Genomic DNA, 15,636 nt, shown 5'->3' with positions numbered 1-15,636 from the left:
AGAGAGACAGGGCAGAGCCAGACTGTTTAAAGATTTAGAAACAAATAAAAGAATTTTAAAATGAACAGTCAGCCAGTGTAGAGAAGTCAGAACTTGAGTAATATGCTCTCTGTTCCACATGCCAGTTAACAAACATACAGCAGCGATCTTTGCCAGTTTGAGACAGGATAAGGACGAGTGAGAGATGGAAAGAGAGTTACACTGATCCAGTCGAATAGAAATAAAGGCGCGGATTACTGTGTCAAAGTGCTTTATTGATAAAAACAATTTGACTTTAACCAGCTGCTTTGACTGAAAGAAGCTGGATTTCCCCACTGAATTTGACTGAGTAAATCCACAGTGAAAATAAATTCAGGAACTCGACCCTCTTCGATTGCGGGAGGGTGTACCGGGTGTACCTGTCTGGGGTCAATACCAAAGGGGGGTATGCGTTTTTAAAATGACCCCCCCTCCTTACCTTTTTTTTTAATCCATGCTTTTCTTTCCCCCTAAGACAGCACAAGGGTTATCAATATTACCTGTGATAAGCATGTAAAAAGGTATTGGTTTGTCAATATAACCCTTCCGCTCCCTTAGGTTGGCATGTGCTTTGGGGTCTGCATGACCCCCCTCCAAAAAAATATAACTCCCTCCGCTGTTTTACAGGGCATAAGTGACCCCACGAGGCATTTCTCGGTGGCCAGCACGAAACCCATTCCCTCCGCTGTTTTACAGGGCATAAGTGACCCCACGAGACAATACTTTATTTTTTTTTTCTCTCCATCCTCTCCGCTGTTTTACAGGGCATAAGTGACCCCACGAGGCATTTCTCGGTGGCCAGCACGAAACCCATTCCCTCCGCTGTTTTACAGGGCAGAAGTGACCCCACGAGACAATACTTTATTTTTAATTTTTTCTCTCCATCCTCTCTTCATTTTCCTTACACCCCAAGACCACCAGAAGGTGGAGAGGGAAGGAGGGGGGTAATCAATTTTTTTTTAAATTTATTTTCATACCCCTCGCGCTGTGCTTTCGCTTGCATTCGACCCCGTATTATTAAAAAAAACATTCACTCCGCTGTTTTACGGAGCTCAAATGACCCCAAGAGACAATACTTTTTTTTCTCCAAAAAAAGCGTTCACTCCGCTGTTTTACGGAGTGCAAATGACCCCACGAGACAATGCTTTTTTTTTTCACCCACTATTCATTTCCTTACAGCGCACGACCACCAGGGGGAGGGGAAGGGGGGGCATCAATTCATTTATTTATTTACATACCCCTCGCGCTGTGCTTTCGCGTGCATTCGACCCCTGTATTATTTAAAAAAAAAGCGTTCACTCCGCTGTTTTATGGAGCTCAAATGACCCCAAGAGACAATACTTTATTTTTTTTTCTCCAAACAAAAGCGTTCACTCCGCTGTTTTACGGGGCTAAAATGACCCCAAGAGACAATACTTTATTTTTATTTTCCTCCAAAAACAAAAGCGTTCACTCCGCTGTTTTACGGAGCTAAAATGACCCCAAGAGACAATACTTTATTTTTTTTTTCTCCAAAAACAAAAGCGTTCACTCCGCTGTTTTACGGAGCTCAAATGACCCCAAGAGACAATACTTTATTATTTTTTTCTCCAAAAACAAAAGCGTTCACTCCGCTGTTTTACAGAGTGCAAATGACCCCACGAGACTATGCTTTTTTTTTCCTATCTTCATTTTCCTTACACCGCACGACCACCAGGGGGAAGGGGGGGGGGTATAATTTTTTTTTTTTGTTTATGGCATTTGGCAATTCCCTCGCGCTGTAGTTTGGGGTGCATTTGACCCCCGTATTTTTTTTCAAAAAAAAATAAAAATTCCAACCGCTGTTTATCGGAGCACGTGTGACCCCACGAGGCGTTTTTTTTTTTTTTTTTTGGTGGATGGCATTTGGCAATTCCCTCGCGCTGTAGTTTGGGGTGCATTTGACCTCCGTATTTATATAACCCTCCCACTCGCTCAGGTGGGCATGTGCTTTGGGGTCTGCATGACCCCCCAAAAAATCCGCTGTTTTACGCAGCTCGTGTGACCCCACGAGAAATTTCTCAGTGGCCGGCATAAAAAACATTCAGTCCGCTGTTTTACTGATCGTAAACGACCCCACGAGAAATTTCTCTGTGGCCGGCATAAAAAACATTCAGTCCGCTGTTTTACGGATCGTAAACGACCCCACGAGACAATACTTTTTTTATCATCCTCTCTTCATTGTCCTTACACCCCACGACCACCAGGGGGTGGAGGGGGAGGAGGGGGGCATCAATTTATTTATTTATTTTCATACCTCTCGCGCTGTGCTTTGGCGTGCATTTGACCCCATATTTTTTATCATCCTCTCTTCATTGTCCTTACACCCCACGACCACCAGGGGGTGGAGGGGGAGGAGGCGATGAGGGGGGGCATCAAACTATTTATTTATTTTCATACCCCTCGCGCTGTCTTTTGGGTGCATTTGACCCCGTATTTTTTAAAAAAAAACATTCACTCCGCTGGTTTACGGAACGTAAAGGACCCCATCCTCTCTTCATTGTACTTACACCCCACGACCACCAGGGGGTGGAGGGGATGAGGGGGGGCATCAATCTATTTATTTATTTTCATACCCCTCGCGCTGTCTTTTGGGTGCATTTGACCCCGTATTTTTTTTTCTTCATTGTCCTTACACCCCACGACCACCAGGGGGTGGAGGGGGGGAGAAGGGGGGCATCAATTTATTTATTTATTTTCATACCTCTCGCGCTGTGCTTTGGCGTGCATTTGACCCCATATTTTTTTCATCTCTTCATTGTCCTTACACCCCACGACCACCAGGGGGTGGAGGGAGAGGAGGGGATGAGGGGGGGCATCAATCTATTTATTTATTTTTATACCCCTCGCGCTGTCTTTTGGTTGCATTTGACCCCATATTTTTTAAAAAAAAAAAAAACATTCACTCCGCTGTTTTACGGAACGTAAAGGACCCCATCCTCTCTTCATTGTACTTACACCCCACGACCACCAGGGGGTGGAGGGGATGAGGGGGGGCATCAATCTATTTATTTATTTTCATACCCCTCGCGCTGTCTTTTGGGTGCATTTGACCCCGTATTTGTTTTCTTCATTGTCCTTACACCCCACGACCACCAGGGGGTGGAGGGGGGGAGAAGGGGGGCATCAATTTATTTATTTATTTTCATACCTCTCGCGCTGTGCTTTGGCGTGCATTTGACCCCATATTTTTTTCATTTCTTCATTGTCCTTACACCCCACGACCACCAGGGGGTGGAGGGAGAGGAGGGGATGAGGGGGGGCATCAATCTATTTATTTATTTTTATACCCCTCGCGCTGTCTTTTGGTTGCATTTGACCCCATATTTTTAAAAAAAAAAAAAAAAACATTCACTCCGCTGTTTTACGGAACGTAAAGGACCCCATCCTCTCTTCATTGTACTTACACCCCACGACCACCAGGGGGTGGAGGGGATGAGGGGGGGCATCAATCTATTTATTTATTTTCATACCCCTCGCGCTGTCTTTTGGGTGCATTTGACCCCGTATTTGTTTTCTTCATTGTCCTTACACCCCACGACCACCAGGGGGTGGAGGGGGGGAGAAGGGGGGCATCAATTTATTTATTTATTTTCATACCTCTCGCGCTGTACTTTAGGGTGCATTTGACCCCGTACTTTTTAAAAAAAAAAACTTTCACTTTCACAAACTTTCATTTACACAGAGTATAAATGACCCCACGAGACATTACTTGGTGGCCTGCATTTGGCAATTCCCTCGCGCTGTACTTTAGGGTGCATTTGACCCCTGTGTTTTTTTTTTTTTTTATCCATCCACTGTTTTACTGTGAGTGACCAACCAGACATTCTTTTTTTTTTCTCTCTCTTCATTTCCTTACCCCTCGCACTTGCTTAGGTTGGCGTGTGCTTTAGAAAAATCCCCTCCCCAGACACAGGGACACAGACACAGAAAGCTGTAGAACGAGCTCAGAGAACACGCGCGAGAGAGATAGAGGGGGGAGGGAGGCATGCGGAGACCTCCGCTCTGTGAGGCCGACCGAGGCACGTTAGAGAAATCCCCTCCGCTGTCAAGCCAAGAGAACAGCCAGAGAAACAGCAGGCCAGACGCAGAGGAGGGACCGTGCTGCCTGCAGCTGCGAGGAAAGACCAGAGTTTTTTTTTTTTTTGAGGAAGCAAGGGAACTCGGCCGATCAGCAGCTTTCTTCTGTGTTTCAAAGCAGGGAGGTTCTCAGCTCAGGGAGCGGGCAGGGCCCTGCAAGAAAAGCAGCGTCTCGCAGCTATGCCGAGCAGGATTTTCAATGTCACTAATCACAAAGAGAAAATAAAAAGGATGCTCGTTGGAGCATTGCTGGTTTTACACGCCTGAGTGTCTGCAAGTCACGTCCAAAGCCGCTTGGCTTCGGCTCATTCGCAGAGCTCCCTCCCTGAAGACGACGTGTTTGCATTTTTACACACACCAAATACGTGTCCACAGCTCAGCTTTTTGTGGGCCAGATCAGAGATGAGGGCAGTGGGCAGACACAGAAAGCTTTCCGAAGGGGCTCAGAGAACGCTCGCGACAGAGAAACAGAGAGAAAGGGAAGAAGGAGGAGGTGGAGGAGGAGGAGGAGGAGAGAAGGAATGTGAGGCAGAGACTGGGGAGAGGGGGTTGGAGACAGAGATGATTTGGCCTCGGCTCTTGGAGAATGACTGACTCGGACCGCCCAGTGGAGCCTCACTCACGAGCGGGCGGGAGAAACAGCAAGGCAGACCCAGAGGAGGAACTGTGGTGCCTGCAGCTGCGAGCAGGGAGTTTTGAGGAAGGAGGGGGCAGGGAACTCGGCCGATCAGCAGTTTTCTTCTGTGTTTTCAAAGCCGCACAGCCTCTGAGCTCTGCGAAGACAGGGGCCACGGCTCAGGGGGGAAGAATGCAGCCTTACTCTCAGACGAGTCACACAGCCTCTGAGCTCTGCGAAGACAGGGGTCAGCCCAGGGGCAGGCCGCAGCCTTTCTTGGTGGGGGAAGAAAGCAGCCTGTCGAAGCAGAGCCAGCCGCACAGCCTCTGAGCTCTGCGAAGACAGGGGCCACGGCTCAGGGGGGAAGAATGCAGCCTTACTCTCTGACGAGTCACACAGCCTCTGAGCTCTGCGAAGACAGGGGTCAGCCCAGGGGCAGGCCGCAGCCTTTCTTGGTGGGGGAAGAATGCAGCCTGTCGAAGCAGAGCCAGCCGCACAGCCTCTGAGCTCTGCGAAGACAGGGGCCACGGCTCAGAGGGGGAAGAATGCAGCCTTACTCTCAGACGAGTCACACAGCCTCTGAGCTCTGCGAAGACAGGAGTCAGCCCAGGGGCAGGCCGCAGCCTTTCTTGGTGGGGGAAGAATGCAGCCTGTCGAAGTTGAGCCAGCCGCACAGCCTCTGAGCTCTGCGAAGACAGGGGCCACGGCTCAGAGGGGGAAGAATGCAGCCTTACTCTCAGACGAGTCACACAGCCTCTGAGCTCTGCGAAGACAGGAGTCAGCCCAGGGGCAGGCCGCAGCCTTTCTTGGTGGGGGAAGAATGCAGCCTGTCGAACCACAGCCGCAAAGCCTCTGAGCTCTGCGAAGACAGGAGTCAGCCCAGGGGCAGGCCGCAGCCTTTCTTGGTGGGGGAAGAAAGCAGCCTGTCGAAGCAGAGCCAGCCGCACAGCCTCTGAGCTCTGCGAAGACAGGGGCCACGGCTCAGGGGGGAAGAATGCAGCCTTACTCTCTGACGAGTCACACAACCTCTGAGCTCTGCGAAGACAGGGGTCAGCCCAGGGGCAGGCCGCAGCCTTTCTTGGTGGGGGAAGAATGCAGCCTGTCGAAGCAGAGCCAGCCGCACAGCCTCTGAGCTCTGCGAAGACAGGGGCCACGGCTCAGAGGGGGAAGAATGCAGCCTTACTCTCAGACGAGTCACACAGCCTCTGAGCTCTGCGAAGACAGGAGTCAGCCCAGGGGCAGGCCGCAGCCTTTCTTGGTGGGGGAAGAATGCAGCCTGTCGAACCAGAGCCAGCCGCACAGCCTCTGAGCTCTGCGAAGACAGGGGCCACGGCTCAGGGGGGAAGAATGCAGCCTTACTCTCAGACGAGTCACACAGCCTCTGAGCTCTGCGAAGACAGGGGTCAGCCCAGGGGCAGGCCGCAGCCTTTCTTGGTGGGGGAAGAATGCAGCCTGTCGAAGCAGAGCCAGCCGCACAGCCTCTGAGCTCTGCGAAGACAGGGGCCACTGCTCAGAGGGGGAAGAATGCAGCCTTACTCTCAGACGAGTCACACAGCCTCTGAGCTCTGCGAAGACAGGAGTCAGCCCAGGGGCAGGCCGCAGCCTTTCTTGGTGGGGGAAGAATGCAGCCTGTCGAAGTTGAGCCAGCCGCACAGCCTCTGAGCTCTGCGAAGACAGGGGCCACGGCTCAGAGGGGGAAGAATGCAGCCTTACTCTCAGACGAGTCACACAGCCTCTGAGCTCTGCGAAGACAGGAGTCAGCCCAGGGGCAGGCCGCAGCCTTTCTTGGTGGGGGAAGAATGCAGCCTGTCGAACCACAGCCGCACAGCCTCTGAGCTCTGCGAAGACAGGAGTCAGCCCAGGGGCAGGCCGCAGCCTTTCTTGGTGGGGGAAGAAAGCAGCCTGTCGAAGCAGAGCCAGCCGCACAGCCTCTGAGCTCTGCGAAGACAGGGGCCACGGCTCAGGGGGTAAGAATGCAGCCTTACTCTCTGACGAGTCACACAGCCTCTGAGCTCTGCGAAGACAGGGGTCAGCCCAGGGGCAGGCCGCAGCCTTTCTTGGTGGGGGAAGAATGCAGCCTGTCGAAGCAGAGCCAGCCGCACAGCCTCTGAGCTCTGCGAAGACAGGGGCCACGGCTCAGAGGGGGAAGAATGCAGCCTTACTCTCAGACGAGTCACACAGCCTCTGAGCTCTGCGAAGACAGGAGTCAGCCCAGGGGCAGGCCGCAGCCTTTCTTGGTGGGGGAAGAATGCAGCCTGTCGAACCACAGCCGCACAGCCTCTGAGCTCTGCGAAGACAGGGGTCAGCCCAGGGGCAGGCCGCAGCCTTTCTTGGTGGGGGAAGAATGCAGCCTGTCGAAGCAGAGCCAGCCGCACAGCCTCTGAGCTCTGCGAAGACAGGGGCCACGGCTCAGAGGGGGAAGAATGCAGCCTTACTCTCAGACGAGTCACACAGCCTCTGAGCTCTGCGAAGACAGGAGTCAGCCCAGGGGCAGGCCGCAGCCTTTCTTGGTGGGGGAAGAATGCAGCCTGTCGAACCACAGCCGCACAGCCTCTGAGCTCTGCGAAGACAGGGGCCACGGCTCAGAGGGGGAAGAATGCAGCCTTACTCTCAGACGAGTCACACAGCCTCTGAGCTCTGCGAAGACAGGAGTCAGCCCAGGGGCAGGCCGCAGCCTTTCTTGGTGGGGGAAGAATGCAGCCTGTCGAACCACAGCCGCACAGCCTCTGAGCTCTGCGAAGACAGGAGTCAGCCCAGGGGCAGGCCGCAGCCTTTCTTGGTGGGGGAAGAAAGCAGCCTGTCGAAGCAGAGCCAGCCGCACAGCCTCTGAGCTCTGCGAAGACAGGGGCCACGGCTCAGGGGGGAAGAATGCAGCCTTACTCTCTGACGAGTCACACAGCCTCTGAGCTCTGCGAAGACAGGGGTCAGCCCAGGGGCAGGCCGCAGCCTTTCTTGGTGGGGGAAGAATGCAGCCTGTCGAAGCAGAGCCAGCCGCACAGCCTCTGAGCTCTGCGAAGACAGGGGCCACGGCTCAGAGGGGGAAGAATGCAGCCTTACTCTCAGACGAGTCACACAGCCTCTGAGCTCTGCGAAGACAGGAGTCAGCCCAGGGGCAGGCCGCAGCCTTTCTTGGTGGGGGAAGAATGCAGCCTGTCGAAGCAGAGCCAGCCGCACAGCCTCTGAGCTCTGCGAAGACAGGGGCCACGGCTCAGAGGGGAAGAATGCAGCCTTACTCTCAGACGAGTCACACAGCCTCTGAGCTCTGCGAAGACAGGGGTCAGCCCAGGGGCAGGCCGCAGCCTTTCTTGGTGGGGGAAGAATGCAGCCTGTCGAACCAGAGCCAGCCGCACAGCCTCTGAGCTCTGCGAAGACAGGGGCCACGGCTCAGGGGGGAAGAATGCAGCCTTACTCTCAGACGAGTCACAGCACGGCTCAGAGGCAGGAGGCAGGCTGGAGGCGGCAGCCTTTCGCCATCAGAGACGCACAGCCTCTGAGCTCTGCGAAGACAGGGGTCAGCCCAGGGGCAGGCCGCAGCCTTTCGAAACCTGAGCCGCACAGCCTCTGAGCTCTGCGAATGAGCCAAAGCCAAGCTCTTCCTCTCAGAAGAGTCACAGAGGCCACAAGACAGAGCCGTGGCCTATGTCTTCGCAGAGCTCCTTGGGAAAGGTTTTTCTCTAGCTGTATAACAGAAATCAAAAATAAAAAAAAGTGACAGAAAATCCAAAGCAGCACAGAAATTTCTTTGGTGCGCGATGACTTTTTATTTATTTTTTTTTCATTACAACCCAGGGATAGCTCAGCGAAATGGAGAAAGAGTTGGAGCAGGATATTCAATGTCACTAATCACAAAGAGAAAATAAAAAGGATGCTCGTTGGAGCATTGCTGGTTTTACACGCCTGAGTGTCTGCAAGTCACGTCCAAAGCCGCTTGGCTTCGGCTCATTCGCAGAGCTCTGAGAGCCTGCCCCCACAGAGGGCCCCTGAGGAAGCAGCGGCAGGCAGGCCAGAGTGGAATTTTCCTCTCTGAAGACGACGTGTTTGCATTTTTACACACACCAAATACGTGTCCACAGCTCAGCTTTTTGTGGGGCCAGATCAGGGATGAGGGCAGCGGGCAGACACAGAAAGCTTTCCGAAGGTTCTCAGAGAACGCGCGCGACAGAGAAACAGAGAGAAAAGGAGAGAGGAGGAGGAGGAGAGAAGGAATGTGTGTGACTGCAAGAGGCACAGACTGGGGAGAGAGGGGGGAGAGAGACAGAGATGATTTTGCCTAGGCTCTTGGAGGCTGACTGACTCGGACCGCCCCAGAGCCACACAGCCTCGTCGCTCTGTTTGCATTTTTACACACACCAAATACGTGTCCACAGCTCAGCTTTTTGTGGGGCCAGATTAGGGATGACGGCAGCGGGCAGACACAGAAAGCTTTCCGAAGGGGCTCAGAGAACGCGCGCGACAGAGAAACAGAGAGAAATGGAAGAAGGAGGAGGAGGAGAGAAGGAATGTGTGTGACTGAAAGAGGCACAGACTGGGGAGAGAGGGGGGAGAGAGACAGAGATGATTTTGCCTAGGCTCTTGGAGGCTGACTGACTCGGACCGCCCCAGAGCCACACAGCCTCGGCGCTCTGTTTGCATTTTTACACACACCAAATACGTGTCCACAGCTCAGCTTTTTGTGGGGCCAGATCAGGGATGAGGGCAGTGGGCAGACACAGAAAGCTTTCCGAAGGGGCTCAGAGAACGCGCGCGACAGAGAAACAGAGAGAAATGGAAGAAGGAGGAGGAGGAGGAGGAGAGAAGGAATGTGTGTGACTGCAAGAGGCAAAGACTGGGGAGAGAGGGGGGGAGAAAGACAGAAATGATTTGGCCTCGGCTCTTGGAGGCTGACTGACTCGGACCGCCCCGTGGAGCCTCACTCACGAGCGGGCGGGAGACACAGCAAGGCAGACGCAGAGGAGGAACCGTGGTGCCTGCAGCTGCGAGCAGGGAGTTTTGAGGAAGGAGGGGCAGGGAACTCTGCCGATCAGCAGTTTTCTTCTGTGTTTCAAAGCAGGGAGTTTCTCAGCTCAGGCAAAGACCAGAGTGTTACTTGTTTGTTTATATCTTTCTTTATTTTCCTTTACATATGTAAAATACATTTAAAAAAAAAATACAGATTGCGAGAGGAGCAGGAGGGATAGACCAGCATTTCAACAGTTTGATTTCTGCCTGAGGCCTCCAGCACAAGCCTTGTCTACAGAATCAATGTCTTTTCTCTTTCTTTTATCGCGAAGCCCTTTTCGCACCTTAAAAGAGTTGTAAAGTGCTATATGTATGAACAAAGTGTCATTCGTTCAGGTTCCCTTCAATGAAATAACAATATTTATTAAAATATAACTGCCTCATCCAGGCCTGTGTTTGTTGAGAGTAATTTCTGTTTCCCTTCATCTGCCGTATGAAAAACAGCGATGCAGGACAGCCTCCGGGCTACATGCTGAATTTGACCAACATGATTCCAGCTGGAGCTCCAGACTCTCCTCCTCCTCCAACATACTCCAGTTAGGTTTTTCTAGTAACCGTAACGGCGATGCTGCTCTTGGTTATTTTCATCCTCACCTTGTACCCCCTTTACGGTCCAAAATGCAACACAGAACCAACGATAATGTAAAGATTTGTCTGAAATGTTCACTGATTTGTGCGTGCGTGTGGAGTGAGGAATTTGGAAAACAAATCTTCAGGCTTTGGAGCGAGCCGGACTTTCCTGGAGAGTTCTGTTGGTGGAGCAACACCAAGGTTCTGTCTCTCCTCGTGCTGTTTTTATTAAGAACACAAGAAGAAGGTAAAAATTTCAAAACACAGAAAAAAGTTCATTGTGGGTGTCGTATAATGACCCATTTGGTGCATTCTAACTTCAACCAGTCCTTATCAGCTAAGGACAGTGTGTCGTCAAACCCCCTCAGCCGTGCTGGGATGAGAAGCAGATGAACAAACACACAAATCTTTCTAAAAAGGTAAAAAGGTCAATCTGAGTTAACATTTAAGCATACACATTTAAACCAATGATAATACTAAAACAATTTCCTTTACATAATCCAACACACACACTTATCTTGCATGTCAGAACGAATGGGGGGAATGGCTGTAAAGAGTCCAGCCTGGTCTCATTAAAAAATAAAATAAAAAAAAAATAATGAAAAATTAAGCAAGGCATCGTTCTGAGCTGACGGTCCTAGTACTACCGAGAAGGTCTCTCTGCAGTTTTAGTCAGGCGCAGTAAGAGCGACCGTCTGAGAAAGCGGGCTGCGCGGAGGCCGGGCCGGACGTCCGGTCCTGGACGGCCTCCGGGCGAAGGTTGTCCCACGTGGCTGAGTCCCCGGCGTCAGAGCTCCACTCGAAAGACCGACCGTCTGAGATAGCTGGCTGCGCGGAGGCTGACATGTACCCCTGTTGTAGGAGCAGTGCATCCAGCCCCTCAACGTAGCTTATGGCGTTGAGGAGAATGTCCATATTGGTCGGCTTCTTGGGGGGGTCGAACGCAGTGCACCGCCTCAGCTTTTCTAAGGTGTCCCTGAACCGTGCTCTCTTACAACGTTCAGCCCATCGTCTTCCACCTTGGGGCTTTTGCTCCTCGTCGTCCTCGGTTTTCAGCCGCTGGGGCGGACGCGAGACGGATGAGAAAGCCGAGGAGGAGGGCAAAATCTCGACTGAGCCCCTGGCATCAGAGCTCCGAGCAAAAGAACGACCGTCTAAGAAAGCAGTCTGAGCCCGCGTCCCTCCTTCCTCGCGTGATGGCTGAGATGACAGAGAGGACTTGAACCCCTGCTGCAGCTGCTGCGCCTCCACGTAGCGTATGGCCTTGAGGAGGATGTCCATCTGGGTGGGCCTCTGGTGGGGGTCGAACGCAGTGCACCGCCTAAGCTTTTCTAAGGTGTCCTTGAACTGTGCTCTCTGCCGGCGTTAATAAGTAGACGTTTTATTTTCTTTTTGACTAGGCTACTGTCAACTCGACGTTTTTTATATCTGGGCTTTTAGGGGTGAGGGTCAATCGGTGACCAATCGGTGACCAGCTGCAGGGGGTGTGCACGCTTTTGGGTGTGTGCGAGCGGGCGTTATGACTGTAAGTCAGAGGGGGATGCTCCACCAACAGAACTCTCCAGGAAAGTCCGGCTGCTGTTAAGCACTGCGTGCCGCAGCCCGCCTCAGCCTGCCTCGTTCTCCGCGTTGGCCCCTCGAACTGTGGTGGTAGGATGCAGTGTCTAGCGGGAGCGTTTCGTGTCCGGGGAGAAAATACGCCTAATAGCTCTGACGCTTGGTTCCCTGACCATCGCTTCAAAGCCTGAAGATTTGTTTTCCAAATTCCTCACTCCACACGCACGCACAAATCAGTGAACATTTCAGACAAATCTTTACATTATCGTTGGTTCTGTGTTGCATTTTGGACCGTAAAGGGGGTACAAGGTGAGGATGAAAATAACCAAGAGCAGCATCGCCGTTACGGTTACTAGAAAAACCTAACTGGAGTATGTTGGAGGAGGAGGAGAGTCTGGAGCTCCAGCTGGAATCATGTTGGTCAAATTCAGCATGTAGCCCGGAGGCTGTCCTGCATCGCTGTTTTTCATACGGCAGATGAAGGGAAACAGAAATTACTCTCAACAAACACAGGCCTGGATGAGGCAGTTATATTTTAATAAATATTGTTATTTCATTGAAGGGAACCTGAACGAATGACACTTTGTTCATACATATAGCACTTTACAACTCTTTTAAGGTGCGAAAAGGGCTTCGCGATAAAAGAAAGAGAAAAGACATTGATTCTGTAGACAAGGCTTGTGCTGGAGGCCTCAGGCAGAAATCAAACTGTTGAAATGCTGGTCTATCCCTCCTGCTCCTCTCGCAATCTGTATTTTTTTTTTAAATGTATTTTACATATGTAAAGGAAAATAAAGAAAGATATAAACAAACAAGTAACACTCTGGTCTTTGCCTGAGCTGAGAAACTCCCTGCTTTGAAACACAGAAGAAAACTGCTGATCGGCAGAGTTCCCTGCCCCTCCTTCCTCAAAACTCCCTGCTCGCAGCTGCAGGCACCACGGTTCCTCCTCTGCGTCTGCCTTGCTGTGTCTCCCGCCCGCTCGTGAGTGAGGCTCCACGGGGCGGTCCGAGTCAGTCAGCCTCCAAGAGCCGAGGCCAAATCATTTCTGTCTTTCTCCCCCCCTCTCTCCCCAGTCTTTGCCTCTTGCAGTCACACACATTCCTTCTCTCCTCCTCCTCCTCCTCCTTCTTCCATTTCTCTCTGTTTCTCTGTCGCGCGCGTTCTCTGAGCCCCTTCGGAAAGCTTTCTGTGTCTGCCCACTGCCCTCATCCCTGATCTGGCCCCACAAAAAGCTGAGCTGTGGACACGTATTTGGTGTGTGTAAAAATGCAAACAGAGCGCCGAGGCTGTGTGGCTCTGGGGCGGTCCGAGTCAGTCAGCCTCCAAGAGCCTAGGCAAAATCATCTCTGTCTCTCTCCCCCCTCTCTCCCCAGTCTGTGCCTCTTTCAGTCACACACATTCCTTCTCTCCTCCTCCTCCTTCTTCCATTTCTCTCTGTTTCTCTGTCGCGCGCGTTCTCTGAGCCCCTTCGGAAAGCTTTCTGTGTCTGCCCGCTGCCGTCATCCCTAATCTGGCCCCACAAAAAGCTGAGCTGTGGACACGTATTTGGTGTGTGTAAAAATGCAAACAGAGCGACGAGGCTGTGTGGCTCTGGGGCGGTCCGAGTCAGTCAGCCTCCAAGAGCCTAGGCAAAATCATCTCTGTCTCTCTCCCCCCTCTCTCCCCAGTCTGTGCCTCTTGCAGTCACACACATTCCTTCTCTCCTCCTCCTCCTCTCTCCTTTTCTCTCTGTTTCTCTGTCGCGCGCGTTCTCTGAGAACCTTCGGAAAGCTTTCTGTGTCTGCCCGCTGCCCTCATCCCTGATCTGGCCCCACAAAAAGCTGAGCTGTGGACACGTATTTGGTGTGTGTAAAAATGCAAACACGTCGTCTTCAGAGAGGAAAATTCCACTCTGGCCTGCCTGCCGCTGCTTCCTCAGGGGCCCTCTGTGGGGGCAGGCTCTCAGAGCTCTGCGAATGAGCCGAAGCCAAGCGGCTTTGGACGTGACTTGCAGACACTCAGGCGTGTAAAACCAGCAATGCTCCAACGAGCATCCTTTTTATTTTCTCTTTGTGATTAGTGACATTGAATATCCTGCTCCAACTCTTTCTCCATTTCGCTGAGCTATCCCTGGGTTGTAATGAAAAAAAAATAAATAAAAAGTCATCGCGCACCAAAGAAATTTCTGTGCTGCTTTGGATTTTCTGTCACTTTTTTTTATTTTTGATTTCTGTTATACAGCTAGAGAAAAACCTTTCCCAAGGAGCTCTGCGAAGACATAGGCCACGGCTCTGTCTTGTGGCCTCTGTGACTCTTCTGAGAGGAAGAGCTTGGCTTTGGCTCATTCGCAGAGCTCAGAGGCTGTGCGGCTCAGGTTTCGAAAGGCTGCGGCCTGCCCCTGGGCTGACCCCTGTCTTCGCAGAGCTCAGAGGCTGTGCGTCTCTGATGGCGAAAGGCTGCCGCCTCCAGCCTGCCTCCTGCCTCTGAGCCGTGCTGTGACTCGTCTGAGAGTAAGGCTGCATTCTTCCCCCCTGAGCCGTGGCCCCTGTCTTCGCAGAGCTCAGAGGCTGTGCGGCTGGCTCTGGTTCGACAGGCTGCATTCTTCCCCCACCAAGAAAGGCTGCGGCCTGCCCCTGGGCTGACCCCTGTCTTCGCAGAGCTCAGAGGCTGTGTGACTCGTCTGAGAGTAAGGCTGCATTCTTCCCCTCTGAGCCGTGGCCCCTGTCTTCGCAGAGCTCAGAGGCTGTGCGGCTGGCTCTGCTTCGACAGGCTGCATTCTTCCCCCACCAAGAAAGGCTGCGGCCTGCCCCTGGGCTGACTCCTGTCTTCGCAGAGCTCAGAGGCTGTGTGACTCGTCTGAGAGTAAGGCTGCATTCTTCCCCCTCTGAGCCGTGGCCCCTGTCTTCGCAGAGCTCAGAGGCTGTGCGGCTGGCTCTGCTTCGACAGGCTGCATTCTTCCCCCACCAAGAAAGGCTGCGGCCTGCCCCTGGGCTGACCCCTGTCTTCGCAGAGCTCAGAGGCTGTGTGACTCGTCAGAGAGTAAGGCTGCATTCTTCCCCCCTGAGCCGTGGCCCCTGTCTTCGCAGAGCTCAGAGGCTGTGCGGCTGGCTCTGCTTCGACAGGCTGCTTTCTTCCCCCACCAAGAAAGGCTGCGGCCTGCCCCTGGGCTGACTCCTGTCTTCGCAGAGCTCAGAGGCTGTGCGGCTGTGGTTCGACAGGCTGCATTCTTCCCCCACCAAGAAAGGCTGCGGCCTGCCCCTGGGCTGACTCCTGTCTTCGCAGAGCTCAGAGGCTGTGTGACTCGTCTGAGAGTAAGGCTGCATTCTTCCCCCTCTGAGCCGTGGCCCCTGTCTTCGCAGAGCTCAGAGGCTGTGCGGCTGTGGTTCGACAGGCTGCATTCTTCCCCCACCAAGAAAGGCTGCGGCCTGCCCCTGGGCTGACTCCTGTCTTCGCAGAGCTCAGAGGCTGTGTGACTCGTCTGAGAGTAAGGCTGCATTCTTCCCCCTCTGAGCCGTGGCCCCTGTCTTCGCAGAGCTCAGAGGCTGTGCGGCTGGCTCTGCTTCGACAGGCTGCATTCTTCCCCCACCAAGAAAGGCTGCGGCCTGCCCCTGGGCTGACCCCTGTCTTCGCAGAGCTCAGAGGCTGTGCGGCTGTGGTTCGACAGGCTGCATTCTTCCCCCACCAAGAAAGGCTGCGGCCTGCCCCTGGGCTGACTCCTGTCTTCGCAGAGCTCAGAGGCTGTGTGACTCGTCTGAGAGTAAGGCTGCATTCTTCCCCCTCTGAGCCGTGGCCCCTGT

This window comes from Oryzias latipes, chromosome 16 (assembly GCF_053564925.1).
Source record: "Oryzias latipes strain Hd-rR chromosome 16, Olatipes_Hd-rR_3.1".
Lineage (NCBI taxonomy): Eukaryota > Metazoa > Chordata > Actinopteri > Beloniformes > Adrianichthyidae > Oryzias > Oryzias latipes.
Note: the sequence above shows the minus strand (reverse complement) of the source record.